This window comes from Typopeltis vanoorti, chromosome 22, assembly GCF_054136105.1.
Source record: "Typopeltis vanoorti isolate ZY-2024b chromosome 22, IOZ_Tvanoo_1.0, whole genome shotgun sequence".
NCBI classification, from domain to species: domain Eukaryota; kingdom Metazoa; phylum Arthropoda; class Arachnida; order Uropygi; family Thelyphonidae; genus Typopeltis; species Typopeltis vanoorti.
Window position 1 is genome coordinate 62,088,393 of NC_143570.1, and position 19,458 is coordinate 62,107,850.

Genomic DNA, 19,458 nt, shown 5'->3' on the forward strand with positions numbered 1-19,458 from the left:
ATGTGTTCGCTATTTGGCCACATGGCCCGGATTAACTCCTCTCTTTCCTAATACACTTAAACAACCAACACCCTAGAATCAAGTTCACCCTGGAAAAAGAGGAAAACAATAACCTCCCCTTCCTAGACACACTAGTCACCCGCCAACCTGATGGAACCTTGGCTTTCTCAGTTTATAGAAAACCCACCCATACAGGCAGATACATTCACCAACAATCCCATCACCCCCCCCCTCACAACAATATGGAGTTATTAAGACTCTATTCAACAGGGCAAAAATAATCTGTTCAAATGATCAAGCCCTAACCACTGAACTAAATCACATCCGTGACACTTTCTCAGCCAATGGCTACCCCCCCCCCCCAAAATGAATCCAAAAAATACTTAAACCAGTTATCCACAACTCACCTTCCCCCCCTTCGCAAAAAAAAAAGATTACTCTAAATCCATCACCATTCCCTACATCCGAGGCACCTCGGAAAAAATCAACAAAATTTTAAAAAAACATGACTTGACCACTTGTTACAGACCATATAGAAAATTGGCATCCCTTATCTGCTCCAATAAAGACCAACCACTTCCCCTAGACCTACCTGGTATATACCAGGTCCCTTGCAGCTGTAAATTGTCCTACTTTGGCCAAACAGACAGGACAGCAAATATCTGAATCTCAGAACACAAGGATTACATCCGATTTCACCAGTACAGCCACTCTGGGCCTTGCAGACCATGCTCTGGATACTCGACCACAGAATAAGATGGAAGAAAGCCACAGTAATACCTCAGCAAGTATGAATATGAAAGACTATTCATGGAATCAGCCTCAGCCCTTAGGAACATGCCAAACCTCAACAAATTTGGATGCATGAGACTGCTCCAAATTTGGGAAACATTTATCAGAAGAACTTCAGCCCAAAGGCCAAGAACTACCAATATAGCCCGCTAGGGGGCACCATCAGAACTTTAGGAAAACGGTAACTGCCTAGCTTCGGTTCTCATTTGCTATTATGTAGTACTTGCGTGCACTTGTCTTTGTATTAAGTTCCCAAGAAGATGGCAATGTGACGTTTGCGGAAATATCAGAAAGTATATGTTCAAGTTTATTTAATTTATATTTCTAGTGTTCGCTGTCAATTCCTTAATTATTAGTTATCATGTTTAACCAGCGTATAAGCCTCTCTACAAGAAAAAAGTCTCTCTCCTCTTTCATTTTAGCATCCAAGTCCATACTTCCCCACCTCTTTACCATCTTTGCCTTCTCCAGTGATTGCATTTCAATCACCCATGACAATAAGATTATCTTCCTTTCTGGCGAGTTTGATTAGATTCTCAATATCTACATATACTCTCTCAACTTCATTCTCACTGTGGTCACTAATAGGCATGTAAGCTTGTATTATTATAAAATTTGTTGGTTTTGCTTCTAGTTTTACAATTATCAGTCTGCTACTACATTTTTTTGTTGATTACCCTTCTTCCCCATTCCTTATTGAGAACCATTGTGACTCCATTTTTTGCAATCTTGTCACCTGAATAAATGACTGAATAAATGATCACTCCAAAAGTCTCCAGTTCTATTCCATTTAATTTCACTAATTCCCAATATAGCTATCCATTTGTTTCTTCAAATTTTCCAATGTCATCCCATTGTCCATGACTACTTATTCACAGTTGTTTCCCTGTTTATTCACAGCTAACTTCTGTATCCAGAGGCTATTCCCTTATCCACAACCTGGGGGATACCCTTGGCTGCATGGGACTCATGCCCCAAGTCAGTGGCAATATCATATTAAAAATGAGGATATTAGGAAAGAGCTTAACATTGTTAGAATCCAGGAATGTGTTAGCACAGCTAATCTCAGGTGGTATGGTCACTTAAACAGAATGGGAGAGGAAAGATTAGCAATACAAGTGTTCTCTGCCAGGTTTGCAGGAAAAAGGAAGACCATGATATAGGTGGATTGATATAGTTAAAAGTGCCTTAGAAGATAGAATTATAAGATCTGATAATGTAGCAGTCTTGACAGGTAGCAGATTGATTTGGAGGAAAATTGTAGATAGGAAGTTAGTAATTATGTAAGTTTTTCATGTAGTACTATCATATCCTGTACATCCCTTGAGGATGCATATCAGAAATTTGATGATGATGTGACACCTCCAGGGAGTCCAAAGACTCATCGAGAGAGGGCACCTACTCTACAACTCTCTGCACTTACTCTGTCTCCGCTACTCAATCCTTCAACTACAACGAACTGCAACTACACCAATGCCAAATACTGCCCACCACCATGACTAGTAATTTCAAGGACAATTATTGAAATCAAATGGAGACTTAAAAAAAAACAACAAATAGCGTCAGACTGTTTAAATCCCGAAGCAATAAAACTATATTGTTGTTCACTTCACCCTGCTTTTATTACTCGTTATTCTGGCACTACAATAATTTGTACAAAGATTTGTGGACTCTTATAGTGAATTAAAAGAAGGAAAGCATTAATGTGTGAGAAAATTGCTTTGATAGGTTTAAATATTTTGAAATGGGAGCCATTATCGCTAGTGGTCAACAAAAATTGCATGAAAGTGTTAGTCATGATAAAGGGAATGAAGCAGAAGTACTAAGGCAAGAGTTAATGAAAAGTGAAATGAAATATCTGGAAGAAGGAAAGCAATAATGTGTGAAAAAATTGCATTGATAGGTTTAAATATTTTGAAACGGGAGCCATTATCGCTAGTGGTCAACAAAAATTGCATAAAAGTGTTAGTCATGATAAAGGGAATGAAGCAGAAGAACTAAGGCAAGAGTTGATGAAAATGAAAAGTGAAATGAAATATCTGGAAGATGAGATTAAACATCTAAAGAAGATATTGACTGATATGAATGAGAACGAAGAAGTTAGTATTATGAAGAAAGAGTCAAAATATAATCATATATCATTGTGTTTGTGGCTTGTTCATTAGAAGTGTGATGACTAATAAAGTACACAAAACATGCTTTCCTGGTGGAACATTAAAACAAATAACTGATGCTTTGCAAAGAAGGAAAGAGCAGGCATCAGGATTAGTGGATTGTGGGCATGAATGACTTGGTAGGAAAAAGGAAATGTGATGGAGACTTAAGGAAGTTGTTGTGATAAAGGATAATAGCATTGTTGGAAAAGCTTTTATTCTTATTATTATTACATGATACCTCCAGGGATTCCAAAGACATTATCAAAAATTATGGAGACAACTACCGTGTTTGAGCAAAACTTTAGTTTAATATAAACCAAAATGAACACTCGACGTTTTGACCTTCATATCAAGGTCATCATCTGGAGCATACACATATATACAAAGAAACAAGCTGCACTACAATCTACATGGTTTGCTAAAGTTATTGACCAACCGTTACAACAATTATTGGCCTGACCTCTGGTGAGAGGGAAAAAAAACCTTTACTACATCAAAGCTAGAGTCCTATTATTATTATCTATTACGTTACAAAATAGATAATAATTATCTATTTTGGATATTATAATATATATATAAAACTATGTGATTATACATATAAATTTCAACCAATTGGTATGGAATAGTTTCCAATAAAACTTGGAAATTGCTTCAAGTCCAAAAGTATGCTGGAAACTAAGTAGGCTGAATATGTGCCATCCAAATCCTTGGATTTTTTATGCCACCATTATTGTTGAGATTAGGGTTGGTTGAAATTTATATGTATAATCATATAGTTTTATATATATATATATATATATATATATATATATATATATTGTTGTAATTAGGATTGACTCGGGATGTATACATTTATAAAATTAAAATTTAACTGACTAGAACCCGAGAAAGTATAACAAAAATCTTTAATAAATCACAACTAGTTTCATCGGTGTTCCGACTGCTTCAGGTGAGTAAGACATAACATAAGGCTTATAAAAATAACAAGGTAAAAAACATGGACTTTCCAGCTTAATAAAGAGTAGCAGAATAGTAACAGTCATATGCGTGCTACTGTTGGCATGAGTTGAATGTGTGTGTGTGACAGCTAATTTTAGAGTGCCAGTATTGGATTACTGTGCTATGGGAATCAGACAAATTGTAGCTTAGATTGTTGTTCAAGTGTGAAGGGTCCAGAACTATTTCTTTCGATTCTGTAATTCGTCTTTCTTTTTTTTTTATTTTATTTTGGCCAGACAGATAAATCTCTTTCACTTCGTCTTGAGGAACATAGACATGACATCTCCTACAGTAGAACATGAGCGAGCGTCCTTTCCAGTCATGTTCTCTTCTCTGCAAACTCTAACCTCAAAGAACGGCCACACCAAGTTGATTGGGACCACACAACCAATTTATATATATGCAAGGATGAATTTGAAAGACGAATTATAGAATCAAAAGAAATAGTTCAGGACCCTTCACACTTGAACAAGCTAAGCTACAATTTGACCGATTCCTATAGCGCAGTAATCCAATACTGGCACTCTAAAATTAGCTGTCACACACATTCAACTCATGCCAATAGTAGCATGCGGTCACCTATTCAAATATGACTGCTACTATTCTGCTTCTTTTTATTAAGCTGGAAAAGTTTTTACCTTGTTATTTTTATAAGTCTTATGTTATTTCTTACTCACCTGAAGAAGTTGGAACACCGATGAAACTAGTCGTGATTTATTAAAGGTTTTGTTATACTTTCTCGGATTCTAGTCAGTTAAATTTTAATTTTATATATATATATATATATATATATATATAAACATGTTGCTCTCTAGCCCAATTTAATTTTTTTAGGGTGGTTAATCAGAATTTCACAGGCTTCTTTAAATTTTCTTTCATACTAGGTTTTTGCATGATGTAAAGAGCAGGTATTTTTCCAATCAATTTGGTGTAGGGTGTTGAGCTCGTGATCTGAGAGGCCTGCTTCACCAAAATTGTTATATTTAATGTCTTTTGTGTTCTTTTTTACGTATAAGGATTTTTTAAGTCCAGTTTCACCAATATAAGGTAAGTTACAGGTGCAGTAGATGTAATAAACTCCAGGATGTGCCATTGGGAGGAGAGGATCATTAGAGAAGTTGAATATGTTTTTTAATGTTAATTTTATAGGTGGTTTAAAAGTGGCATTAAGATTATAATGGTGTAGGATTCCATTGATTTTTTCTGATAACCCTTTAATGTATGGGATGACTATGGTTTTACTGTAATCTATATTCTTTTTTGATGAAGTTTTATGAAGAATTTTATTAATAGTATTTTTGTTATAGCCATTATTTATAAATGTGTTGCTAATAATCTTTAATTCATGTTTAAGAGCTTATGGTAGTTGTCTTCAAAATTTTTGATATTGTATTCTGATCACCGTGTAAGCATGAAAGAAAGAAGTCCAAAGACTCATCGAGGGAGGGCACCTACTCTATAACTCTGTCTCCACCCACTACAATGAACTGCAACTGCAACTATGCCATCTACTGTACACCACCATCACCACTACTATTTTTGCAGACAATCACAAGTTGTTTGCTTGTTCTCCCAAATATGACAGTAGTAAGTTGAGAAAGGTTAGCAAAGATAATGAATAGCAAGATAGATGAGTTGTGTGAGGCAAAGGAGGTTCAGTTTGTGAATCTGTAGAGTGAATTTGAAGGAAAATTGGAATGGTTTAAAGTTGAGGGATTGCATCTGAATGAGTTTGGTGTTGAGCATTTGCAGAGAATACACAAAATCAAGAATTTAATCTAACTCACAGCCAAATGTGTTTTACAGCAGGAGGAAGATGGATACAAGGTTGAAGATGTGGTTGTGGCAGGACAAGGTGATGGAATGCACAAAGGTGAAGATGAAACAGGTATTGTTATCAATCAGGATCAGGGAAATTGTAGTAGTCAGACAAAAGAGGGAGGTGTGGTATAGTGGCTAGAGTTAGGAATGTTGGTATTTGGTAGAATGGCCTCAAAGACATGGAGGATTGCCATGTTTGTATACAAATTGAAGGGGCATTCGAAATAAGAGAGCTGTGTTTGTTGTATTGATTCAGTATGCCCACAGATAATCCTCATTAGTGAAACTTTGTTGTCTAAAGATGATGAGCTGTTGGGAATAGAAATGGAAGGATATACAATTTTCCAGAAGGATAGGAAGGTGAAACGAGAATGGAGAATACTGTTAATGATTGCAGAGGAATTGTGTCCACAAAGTGTGGAAGTTTGATAATGCATGTACAGATTTTGAGTATGTGTGCTACGAAGTTGAAATTATTATTATTATTTGTGACACCTCCAAGGAGTCCTAAGACTCATCACGGGAGGACACCTACTATTATACAACGGTCTCAACCAATACACCGAACCTCTACTACCAATCATCTCCATCAATGCCATCTACCACCACAACTAGTATATTTTTGTCTGTAAATTGCGTGTGTTCTGAAGGACTGATTTGTCTGTATGCAGGATGAAAAACCCTAGTTTCTGGGAGGAAAAAACCCTGCTACCTCGTATGAGATCAGCTAACTCACCTTTGACTGAAAATCGTCCACATAAAGATTCCTTCCGTCATGACGAGAATCGAACTTAGGCCTATTCCAATCGAAGGTGCAATGTACCGTCGTTCTTCTAATTGCACTACGGAGGCGCTTAAAGTGTAAGCAAAGTTAGCGCCTGAAGTCCGCCCTCTTCTGCAAATCAGCCCCAACACATCATTAAATGTTACCATCTGGAACCAGCCTTATAAGATATAAGAATTATAAGATATAATTAACAAGCTATTATATCTCATAGGATGCTATTATAGGCCTGGGAATGTAGAGAATATGGATTTTGAAAAGTTTAGGTAAATTGGTTGGACATGTAAAAAGGAGATGATCCTAATGGGATCGTTTAATTTCATGAATATAGAATGGAAGGAAGAGATAGCATATAGGAACAAGGAGAGTGAGTTTGTTGAATTCCTGAGGAATAAACATCTTAAGCAGTGTGATCGCAGCAACTAGAGGTTATGGTGTTTTGGATTTGGTGATAACTTCACAAGCTGTAGTTGTTTAATGAGGTATTAACGCCACTGCCGGATGGTGAGAGTGATCATGAGATCCTTGTTTGAGAAGTCGTGAAACAAGAAAAGGTTACTGCCAAAAAATAATATACGAGGGTGGTCTAAAAGTAATGTTTGCCATCGACCATAGATGGCAACGCTATTGGCAAAAGAAATTCATTTGAAGTTCATAAAAATTTATGGGCTGCTGAGTTTAAACGTGGCCATACCAGCCTTGAAGGTGATCCACGTGAAGGACGTCCAAAAAGTCTAACAACGCCAGAAATCATTGATCAAGTCCACGATATGGTATTGGATGACCGGTGAGTCAAATTGCATGAAATTGCTGAAAATTTAGGCATTTCAAAAGAATGTGTAGGATATATTTTGCATGAAGAATTGCAAATGAAAATGCTTTGCACAAGATGGGTACCACGCTTGCTCACAGCAGATCAAAAATGCACTCACATGAAAATCTCTTAACAGTGCTTGGAGTGTTTTAACAAGAATAAAACTGATTTTGGTTGTCGATTTATTACTATGGATGAGACTTGGATTCACCACCAGAATCCAAACAGCAGTCAAAACAGTGGATAGAAGCCGGTTGTTCAGTGCCAAAGAAGACGGTCGGTTCCATCAGCAGGAAAGGTCACGACGTCGGTGTTTTGGGATGCTAAAGGCATTTTGTTTATTAATTATTTTGAAAAGGACAAAACAGTAACTGGGGAATATTATTCCAATCTTTTAACTGGACTAGATGAAAAAATTTGTGAGAAAAGACCCAGTTTACAGAAGAAAAAAATCGTCTTTCATATCAGGACAATGCACCTGCCCTCAAAGGTGTTTTGCCAATGGGAAAATTAAGGGATCTGCACTATGAATTGTTGGAACATCCACCCTATTCTCCAGATTTCACTCCCTCTAACTTCTATCTCTTCCCAAAACTAAAACCCTTCCTCGCTGGTCAGGTTTTTCTTCGAATCAAGAGGTGATTGCAGCTATAGAGGGGTATTTTGCAGATCTTACTGAGAGAGCACTACAGAGACGGGATAATGGCTGGAGCATCACTGGTATAAATGTCTTGAGGGAGATTATGTTGAAAAATAAAAATAATTTTGAAATTATAAATTTGTTTTTTCATTATTAGGCCAAGAAGTTTTCAGATCACCCTCGTGAGTAGAATTATACAGTAGGTGATTATAGGAAGCTCTATAGTCAAGTAGCATCAGTAGGTTGGGTAGATGAGCTGTGCAGAATAGATGTTAAAAGTGCATGGAAATTGATAAGACAGTATCTGGCACAATCAGCATATAACTATTGTACATACTAAGGATTGAGTAAATAGAGTAAGAGTGAATTGGATGAACAGTGAAATCAAGCAAGTTTTTTTGGAAAAGAAAATGTTATGGAGTAAGTACAAGACAGTTGATGGTGATCAGGTCCATGATCATGAACTGCAGGTCTATGGACTGCAGGCTAGTAAGATGTCAAGAATGGTAAAGAAAGAAAAGGGCAGCATGAGAGGAGATTGGCTGGTCAAGCCAAGGTTAATTCAGTGGAATTCTTTCACTATATGACAAGCAAGAGGAAGAATAATTATGATAGGTTGACACTGGTCAATGGACATGGCAGAGAGGCCATTGCAATGGATATTGCAGAATTATTGAATGAGCATTTCATCAGTGTATATCATATAGTGTAATTATGTTATATATATATATAACATAATTATATATATATATATATATATATATATATATATTATATTATTATTTGACACCCCCAGGGAGTCCAAAGACTCATCAAGGGAATGGCACCTACTCTACAACACTCTGTCTCCAACACTGAATCCACCAAGTGGTAGATGGCGTTGGCACCAACTATGCCAACACCATCTACCGCCCACCACCACTAGTATTTTCACAGACATCCATGCCCACGGTGGGATTCGAACCTGCAGCCTTCTGGAGAGCGGATACTCTAACCACTCAGCCAACCAGGCTGGCACACATATATTTGTTAAAAACACATATAATATATATGTAGAAAGTATTTTACCTTGGGTATAATAAATGTTAAAGATACCAAGCTATTTTAAACCTGGTTTTACTCCATTTCCCAAGTAAGCAAACAGACAAACAAGTCAAGTTTGTGCCTGCGCATATTGTAAGTCTAGCTTACCCTCAAAGTAATTCAAGTCAAGGTAACTCATGGTAAAGGTAGAATAAGCTGTGATCACTATTCTTAATATTTGCCCTTAATGCACAGCCCATCTCCTTGAGGAGATGTATGTATGATGCTGTGTATTAAAGGCAAGGGGCCACTACCCCAACCAATTTTGACCTTTATTAAGGTCTCATCAGTGGGAGCCAGGCTAGAAATACCAAGAATTTAGTAATACCGAGCTTATAAGTATTTTACCAGAACAAGTTACCATAAGGTGTTTTTACCTTATTAAATAAAAATCTCAGGATGAGATATAAATGTAGAAAGTATTTTACCTTGCGTATAATAAATGTTAAAGATACCAAGCTATTTTAAACCTGGTTTTACTCCATTTCCCAAGTAAGCAAACAGACAACCTGAGATTAGCTCGGCTAACACATTCCTGAAAGAACTTGACATTGTCAGCATCCAGGAATGTGTTAGCCGAGCTTATCTCAGGTGGTATGGTCACTTAAACAGAATGGGCGAAGAAAGATTAGCAAAACAAGTGTTCTCTGCCAGGTTGGCAGCAAAACGACCAAGATATAGGTGGATTGATACAGTACAAAGTGCCTTAGACGATAGAAATATAAGATCTGATAATGTTGGAGTCTTGACAAGTAACAGACTGATTTGGAGGAAAATTGTAGATAGGAAGTTAGTAATGATGTAATTTTTTTTCATATAGTACTATCATATCCTGTACACCCCTTGAGGGTACATGGCAGGAATTTGATGATGATGATGCAAACAGACAAACAAGTCAAGTTTACGCCTGCACTTATTGTAAGTTTAGCTGACCCTCAAAGTAGTGCAAGTCAAGGCAACTCATGGTAAAGGTAGAATAAGCTGTGATCACTATTCTTAATATTTGCCCTTAATGCACAGCCCATCTTCTTGAGGGGATGTATGATGCTAATGCTATGTATTAAAGGCAAGGGGCCACTACCCAGACTGGTTTCGACCTTTATTGACAGAACAAGTTACCATAAGGTGCTTTGATCTTATTAAATAAAAATCTCAGGATGAGATATAAATGTAGAAGGTATTTTACCCTGGCTCTTACACTACTTTGAGGCCTGCACTTATTGTAAGTTTAGCTGACCCTCAAAGTAGTGCAAGTCAAGGCAACTCATGGTAAAGGTAGAATAAGCTGTGATCACTATTCTTAATATTTGCCCTTAATGCACAGCCCATCTTCTTGAGGAGATGTATGATGCTAATGCTATGTATTAAAGGCAAGGGGCCACTACCCAGACTGGTTTTGACCTTTATTGACAGAACAAGTTACTATAAGGTGCTTTGATCTTATTAAATAAAAATCTCAGGATGAGATATAAATGTAGAAAGTATTTTACCCTGGCTCCCACTGATGAGACCTCAATAAAGGTCGAAACTGGTCTAGATAGTGGCCCCTTGCCTTTAATACATAGCATCATACATCTTCTCAAGGAGATGGGCTGTGCATTAAGGGCAAATATTAAGAATAGTGATCAGAGCTTATTCTACCTTTACCATGAGTTGCCTTGACTTGCACTACTTTGAGGGTCAGCTAGACTTACAATACGTGCAGGCGCAAACTTGACTTGTTTGTCTGTTTGCTTACTTGGGAAATGGAGTAAAACTAGGTTTAAAATAGCTTGGTATCTTTAACATTTATTATACACAAGGTAAAATATTTTCTACATTTATATCTCATCCTGAGATTTTTATTTAATAAGGTTAAAACACCTTATGGTAACTTGTTCTGGTAAAATACTTATAAGCTCTGTATTACTAAATTCTTGGTATTTCTAGCCTGGCTCCCACTGATGAGACCTCAATAAAGGTCAAAACCGGTCTGAGTAGTGGCCCCTTGCCTTTAATACATAGCATCATACATCTTCTCAAGGAGATGGGCTATGCATTAAGGGCAAATATTAAGAATAGTGATCAGAGCTTATTCTACCTTTACCATGAGTTGCCTTGACTTGCACTACTTGGAGGGTCAGCTAGACTTACAATACATTCAGGTACAAACTTGACTTGTTTATCTATTTGCTTACTTGGGAAATGGAGTAAAACCAGGTTTAAAATAGCTTGGTATCTTTAACATATATATATATATATATATATATATATATATATACTGACTATAACCGAGACTAGAATAACAATTAAATTTATTCAAAATGCAACATGTTTCATCGGATTGTCCGACTTCTTAAGAGGTGGGAACATAGAAAGCAAGTAAACACTATAAGAAACATCGTATCACTATAAAGCGACTATTATAAAATCAGTTAGCTTTGAACTGTAGCTACAGTCCGTGTTGAAGTTCTATTGTTAAGTAGCTGCGTGCGTCTGATTTCACGCATGTGCCAATATCGGATAGCAGAGCTGAAAGAGTCCGGTAGATTATAGCTAAAGTTATTATTTATGTGATGAGGGTCCATAACAATTTCCTTAGACTCGACTATGTGTCGCTCCACCTCGTCATGGCATATATGAAGGTTTGAGGTTGTTGTCCAGTTTATCTCATGTTGATGGCCTTCATCATTTGTGTTTACTGAAAACAGTACATGGCTTGACAGGGCACTTGCTCTAGTTCTCTTTGTGGGCAATGTCTGTCTGGTGTTCTTCTAGATGTAGGAGGATGGATTTTTCAGTTTGGCCATAGTATTGCTTCCTGCAGTCACACGTGATTTTGTACACTCCTGGGAATTGTAGATGGTTGTGAGCTTGTTTGTATTTGCTTAAAATCGATCTTAGTTTAGGAAGAGTAGAGAAACAAGTTTTTATGTTGAACTTTCTTAAAATTCTTCTTAGTTTCGTGGAGAGCGAGCTGATATATGGTAAGGAGATATAACCTTTTGGATTGTCTTGTGTTTCTAAGTTGTTTTGATGGCTGTGGTATAGATGCTTTTAATAGTTTTCAACAAGTAGCCATTACTTGTGAAGGTTCTTTGTAGATGTTGTAGTTCATTTTTTAGATCTTCATCATCTGACAGATCTAGCACGATGTGCTAGGGTTGAGATGATACCCACTTTCTGTGCAGGATAGTGATGTGAGGACGCATGCAGGTATCTATCTGTGTGTGTAGATTTTCTAAAGATTGATATTTTAATAGAATAAGATGACTTAGTAAGTCTTGCATCCAGGAAGGGAAGAGATCCATTTTCTTCAACCTCCATTGTTAATTTGATATCTTGGTGGAAGTTGTTTAAATGATTTAAAAAAGACTGAAGGTTATCGGTGCCATGGTCCCAGATAAGAAATATGTCATCTACATCTTAGCCAAATTTTTGGTTTAAGAGTAGCTGAGGAGATTGCCTTTTGTTCGAAATCTTCAAAAAAGATGTTAGCTAATATAGATGGAGCTTCCCATTGCCAATCCTTTATTTTGTTTGGAGATTTTCTTCTCATATTGAAATAGCTGGAGTGAATGCAATGTGATAGCATGGAAAACATCTTTTTTGAAATCTTGTTCTTTAAAATATCGAGAACCTCTTCAATTGGTACGTTTATAAAGAGAGCCACCATGTCAAAGCTCACCATGATATCTGAAGGCTGGAGTTTGAAATTTTTGATTTTAGAGACGAAATCTGTTGAGTTTTTTATATTTATATATGAAGAAGAATTTCCTGTAAAACCTTTTAAAGATGAAGCCAGAAACTTAGATAAGCTGTAGGTAGGTGAGTCAATACTATCTACTGTTGGTGTCAGTGGGTAGTTTTCCTTGTGTATCTTTGGGAGACCATATAACCTTGGGATGAGTGGATGTAAAGAACGAGCGGCAAGGCGTATGTTTCGTGGAAGTTCTGTGGCTTTTTGTAAGCTTTTGGGCTGTCCATCCATTACTTTTTTTTTCTAAATGCCCATACTATCATAGGCATGCTTCCCTCATCTTCTCTGTGATTGGAGCAACACCAAGAGTTTTCTGATGTCATCATTTGTGTCCATCGGAGCATCGCCTCTCCATGACATGTAGGGCCTGTTCATGCTGTTTTGTTACAGGTCAGCACTGTGCTCCATAAAGTGTAACTGGTTGAATCGCTGTGTGTTAGATCTTGGATTTGAGACACCGAGGTATTTTCTTGTCACACAGGACCCCAGTGACCTAGCTCCATTTCAGCCGGGTAGCATTAATGCATGTTCTGGCGTCTGGGATGGCACTACTATCAAACGTCACACAGGATCCAAGGTACTGAAAGTTAGAGGTCTTAGTAAGTTCAGTACCATTGACTAGAATTGTGCCATCTGTTTGAGTGCCACATTAAATATTCAGTTTTTGTCAGGTTAAGTTGCAAACCAAAGTCATTGTGTTTTCCACTGGTTGACCAGTAATTCAAATTCTGTTCTGGTCTTTTGGGCTAGCAGGACATCGTCGATGTACAGTATGGTCTATGGGTGAGGTTTTGCTGGTCTGCAGTCACTATGATGTCCTTGCATAGGATAAACAGAAGTGGTAATAGGGTAGATCCTTTAGATCCTTGGAAAGTTACTGGTGTTGCAAGCATGTGCTGTTGGCGACAGCAGCACATGCTTGCAATTGGCATAAACTATACGAAAAATAATGTTTTGAAACTGTTCGATCAGTTTCAAAAAATCTGAAGCATTTGATGAATGCTCTGAGTATTATATCAGTTTAAACAAGCAAATATGAACAAGGATTTTCCCAAATGAATCTGATTTATCAGCCCATCCAGATCTTCACTGATGACAAAAACAATTTCTTCACTACAGGTGATAAAAATTATTGGTACACCACTGATATGCTTTGATCCAGCAGTGTATGCTGATTGATTTGTGGCTACTTAGGAAATGTCATTCAGCAAGAGAGGCACATAGTAAGAAAAGAAGTCAGCATATTGTGTTGTGCTGGATGAGAATTTAATAAACATTTGGAATTTTTTATAAAAATTATCATATATATTTTATCAATTTTTTATATAATTGTATAACAAATTTATGCTTAACAATGTGTCAGCTATTTAATTTGTTGTTCTCATCATAAAAATATTATCACATTCTGAAATAACAATAGTTTTCTTTTCATATTATTTTAATTTTCAATTTTTCTTGCTAGCAAAGAATGAATACAGGCATCTATTTTTTTTACAAAAAAAACTGCCATATGGCAAGCATGAGGATAAATAAATTTAGAACACAAGCAATTTACAGACAAAAATACTAGCTGCTGTGGTGGTGGTGGTTGTGGGCAGTAGATGGCATTGATGTAGGTGATTGGTAGTAGAGGTTCGGTATAGTAGTGGAGACGGAGTGTTGTATAGTAGGTGTCCCCCTGTGATGAGTCTTCAGACTCCTTGGAGGTGTCACGAATAATAATAATAAATATTGTTGGTTAATACTTGGTTATCGTGGCAGAAGCATGACCACTGCAAAGGATATCAGCTAACATCTTTTATTCCCTTATAGGGAGTAGGCGAGGCCTTTATACCCTATCTAGCTTTTGGAGACTGAGTGGGCAGTTCAATCTCTGCCGGTAGCCAATCAGAGATAGCTGGCCCATGTCTATCACTAATTATAGCAGCCACCGATAAAGAGGCTGGCAAACAAGTGCTGCCATTGGTACCTAAACCTAACAAGATATGTAACTGTCTGCAATAATGTGGGTTTTACGGTCGATTTTCTTGAGTTTACGGGATAAAAAAACCAAGTTTTCGGGAGGAAAAACATGCTTGCCCGAGCCAGAGCTCTGATTCACCTACCAATAGGAGAATTGGTAGGTGAATCAGAGGTGTTGAGTGGGTTAGATGTTAATAATGTTGTATTTTTAGGCCTTATTAGGTATTTTTTAAGCAATATGCACAACAGTTAGTTATGCCCTTGAACTTATTTAATGCAAGTCTTGCAGTGGGTAAGGTTCATTAGGAATGTGGATTGCAGAGTTTGTGGATAGATGAAGAATGAGTCTGTTGAAAATGAGAAAATGATAGAAAATAATGAATCTGCTGACTTCATGGTGGAGGACATAATATTAATAATAATGTTCTTATTGATAAATCTTGATAACATAAAATAACATTCATAAAAATTCTCGGTGTTTAGTCAATAAAAGCAGTCTTTTGGCTCAAGTTCATGGAATTTTATCCAAGGTGGGAAAAGTGACCTTCCTTATCAGTTTTTATTCATTGATAAGAAAAAGACTTTTAAAAAGATATTAAAAAATATAAAAAAATCAGTCACTAAACATCACCATAATTGAAATACATAATATATTTCAGTTATCCAAACTAATACAATACTGATGAGTTATAGTATTCAAAATCTCACAGTTGTTGATAAGTCGTCATCGAATTCCTGACGTGTACCCTCAAGGGGTGTACAGGATATGATAGAACTACATGAAAAATTTACATCATTACTAACTTACTATCTACAATTTTCCTCCAAATCAGTCTGTTACTTGTCACGACTCCAATATTATCAGATCTTATATTTCTATCGTCTAAGGCACTTTGTACCATATCAATCCACCTATATCTTGGTCTTCCTCGGGGTCATTTTCCTGGCAGAGAACACTTGTTGTGCTAATCTTTCCTTGCCCATTCTGTTTAAGTGAAAATACCACCTGAGATTAGCTCTGCAAGCGCATTCCTGGATGCTGACAATGTCAAGTTCTTTTGTAATATCATCATCATCAAATTCCTGACATGTACTCTCAAGGGGTGTACAGGATATGATAGTACTACATGAAAAATTTACATTATTACTAACTTCCTATCTACAATTTTCCTCCAAATCAGTCTGTTACTTGTCAACACTCCAACATTATCAGATATTATATTTCTATCGTCTAAAGCACTGTGTACTGTATCAATGCACCTATACCTTGGTCTTCCTCTGAGTAGAAAGTTTATTTTTCACTTGGTTAGAGTATAATAAATATAGTTTAATCGTTTATCCAAGTGTGAGCAAACAAAGTTTGCGCCTGAAAGTATCTTCAGGACTGGGTTAAGGTGGTACAACACCAGGGCAACTCGTTACAAAGGTGGAGCAAGCTACCAAAACTCCTATCTCAGTATCTCCTATAATGCAAAACACATCTCCTTGCAGATATGTCTAATGTTATGCATTAAGAGAAGGGCCACTACCCAGACTAGTTTCGACCTTTATTGAGGTCTCTTCATTGGGAGCCAGGCCCAAGTGGAGATATCAGGCAGAAGCATTAGCAGGTCATCTCTACCTAAAGGAATTGCCAATTGGTGTGCCACCCTTTTTTAATAATTTACTCTGGATTTAGAGAAAGATGTTGAAAGTTTATTTTTCACTTGGTTAGAGTATAATAAATTTAGTTTAATCCTTTATCCAACCCAGGGTTAAGGTGGTACCACCTTAACCCAGTCCTGAAGATACTTTCAGGCGCAAACTTTGTTTGCTCACACTTGGATAAAGGATTAAACTAAATTTATTATTCCTCTGAGTAGTTTTCCTGCTAACCTGGCAGAGAACACTTGTTTTGCTAATCTTTCCTCGCCTATTCTGTTTAAGTGATATTCCACCTGAGATTAGCTCTGCTAACGCATTCCTGGATGATGACAATGTCAAGTTCTTTCCTAATATCCTTGTTTTTAATATGATATTGCCATTGATGCCATCTGTTCACGCCTATAATCTTTCTCAGGACTCTCATATCTGCAGTTTCTAGTCTTTGGTTGAGTGTTTTACTTCTGGCCCAGCTCTCAGATCCATAAGTTAAAACTGGTTTAAACACTGTTTTGTATACAGCTAATTTGTGTTCCGACTAATTTCTTTCTTATTCCTTATGAATTTATTCAATTGACTGCCTACCATACCAGCTTTGTTGATTCTACTGTCTATTTCCATATTTAATTTGCCATCTTCACTAAAAATCGTGCCTGAGTAGCTGAAATGTTTTACTTGTTCCACAGGTTCCCCATTCACAACACATTTGACATTTTCAACAATTCTACCTATATTCATTGTCTTTGTCTTTTTAATGCTGATCTTCATACCATATCTATTACAACAGATATTCAATTTAGTCAGGGAATCTTGTAAACTTGTAGCGGATTTATTTAGAAGTATAACATCGTCCGCATAAAGCAAAGAGCTGACATTAACATCTCCAATTCTGATATCATGTTTAATACCACTTTCCTTCATAATGTGATCCATATTGATAATGAATTACAGAATGGATAATGTACATCCTTGTCTCACACCAGATTTAACATTAAACCATCTTCCTGTACTTCCTACAATTCTCACTGCTGACTTACAACTCAAATAAAGACTAAGTATCGCTTGATATAATTTTCCATTGACACCATATAACTGTAGCATATTGAATAGCTTCTCTCTTGGCACCTTGTCGTATGCCTTTTCCAGATCGACAAAACTTAAATACAGATCTTTGTTATATTCCCATGCTTTCTCAACTATTTGTCGTAAAGTGAAGATCTGATTGTGACAGCCTCTATTTGGTCTGAATCCAGCTTATTCTTCACCAAGCTTTTCTTCCACAATTCTTCTCTACTGTTTCTCACGTATACTTGCATAAATCTTGCCAGGAACACTTAGTAGGGAAATACCTCTGTAATTCTCACATTCAGTTTTATTTCCCTTTTTATATATGGGTACTATTATAGCTCTACTCCAATCATTGGGAATTCGTCCCTCTGTCCGGACTTTCTGAACTATGCAGTGCAGCCACTGTAAGACTTTTATACCACCATATTTCAGCATTTCTGGACGAATATCATCTACTCCTGCTGCCTTTCCACATTTCAAGCCTTTGATGGCTTTTTCTACTTCAAGTATGGATATGCATTCCTGACTATATGCCTGTGGAGTGTTTTTTACCACTGTGCTCTCACTGCTTGTTTCATTTAGCAATTTTTTGAAGTAATTACTCCATACTTCAAGGATATCTTTTTCTCCTGTTTTCATGTCACCTTTATCATTTCTAACTCCTTTTACAGCACTCTTTCCTCCATTTCTAAACTTCTTCAACAACCTCCAGAATATCTTACCACCTTCTTGATATTTATTTTCTGTGTTCTTGCCAAAGTCCTCCCATGACTTTTGTTTAGCTAGTTTTAAACAGTGTTTCGCTTTCTTACATTTGTCTCTGTATTCTCTAAGAGCAAAAGCTGACTTATTTGGCAGGAACTTTTGATATGCTTTCTTCTTTTCCTTCACTGCCTCTTTAACTTCCAGTGCCCACCATGGAGTTCTGATTTTTCTATCCTTGCTGACAACTTCACCACATGCCTCTCTGACTGCATCAATCAGGGTTTTCTTCAAGGCTTGCCACTGAATCTCCAAGGTTTGGTTCCTGTTCTTAAACTCTTTCATTTTTTCTTTAATAATCTTTGTGTATTTTAGTCTACAGTTCCCATCTGAGAGCTGCTCAACTTTTATTCACTTTAAAACTTTCTTACATGTTATTTTTTTCAATATGAAATTCAATTTTATCCTGCTCAAGACTAAATAGTGATCACTTCCAATTTCAAATCCTCTGTACACTCTGGTGTCCTTCAACAGAGAGAAAACATCATTATCAACAATAACATAGTCAATGAGACTTTTCTTATTCCTTGCTTCTTCTCTCCATGTGAATTTGTGCACATTTTTATGTTGGAACATGGTGTTAGTAATAACCAGTCCATGTCCTGAGCAGAAATCCAACAGGTATTTGCCATTATTATTAGCTTTGCTCTTTTCTCCAAATTTTCCCAAAATATTTTTGTATGTCTGACAATCATTTCCTACTCTGCTAATTAGATCCCCACAAGGGCCAACTTTTCCTTTTTCCTTGTGTCAGTTGCTTTCTCTAAAGCCTCAAAAAATTCCTCCATTTCTACCTTAGTAGAACCTTCTGTGGGATCATAGGCACAAATATGTCTCATTGTCCAATTCCCCATTCTGATATTTGCCCACATCACTCTACTCGAGACTGCCTGCCATTCAAGAAGATTAGCCTCGTATTTTGTGTTGAATACTATGGCTACTCCTTCTTTTCCTTGATTGTCATTTCCTGAATATAACATTTTGTATTTATTGCTCAGAAAGATCTCACCAGTTTTTGTCTTTTTTGTTTCAGTCACTCCTATTATGTCGATCTGGCATAATAGGAGTGACTAATTCTAATTATCTAATTAATAACTAATGACTTATCTAATTCCTCAGGTAGCTCCATTTCTTTGCCATTCAGGCTTCTTATGTTGATAGTACTGATCTTTAACTTTGGTGATGTTGAGTTGGGGT

General features: G+C 36.8%; 1 protein-coding gene across 5 annotated transcripts in view; it reads left to right on the forward strand.

Moving 5' to 3' along the window:
• The window catches only part of LOC150094460 (solute carrier family 33 member 2-like), a 122,158-nt gene that overhangs the window by 84,260 nt on the left and 18,440 nt on the right, over positions 1-19,458 (forward strand). The gene's annotated exons all lie outside the window — the stretch shown is intronic.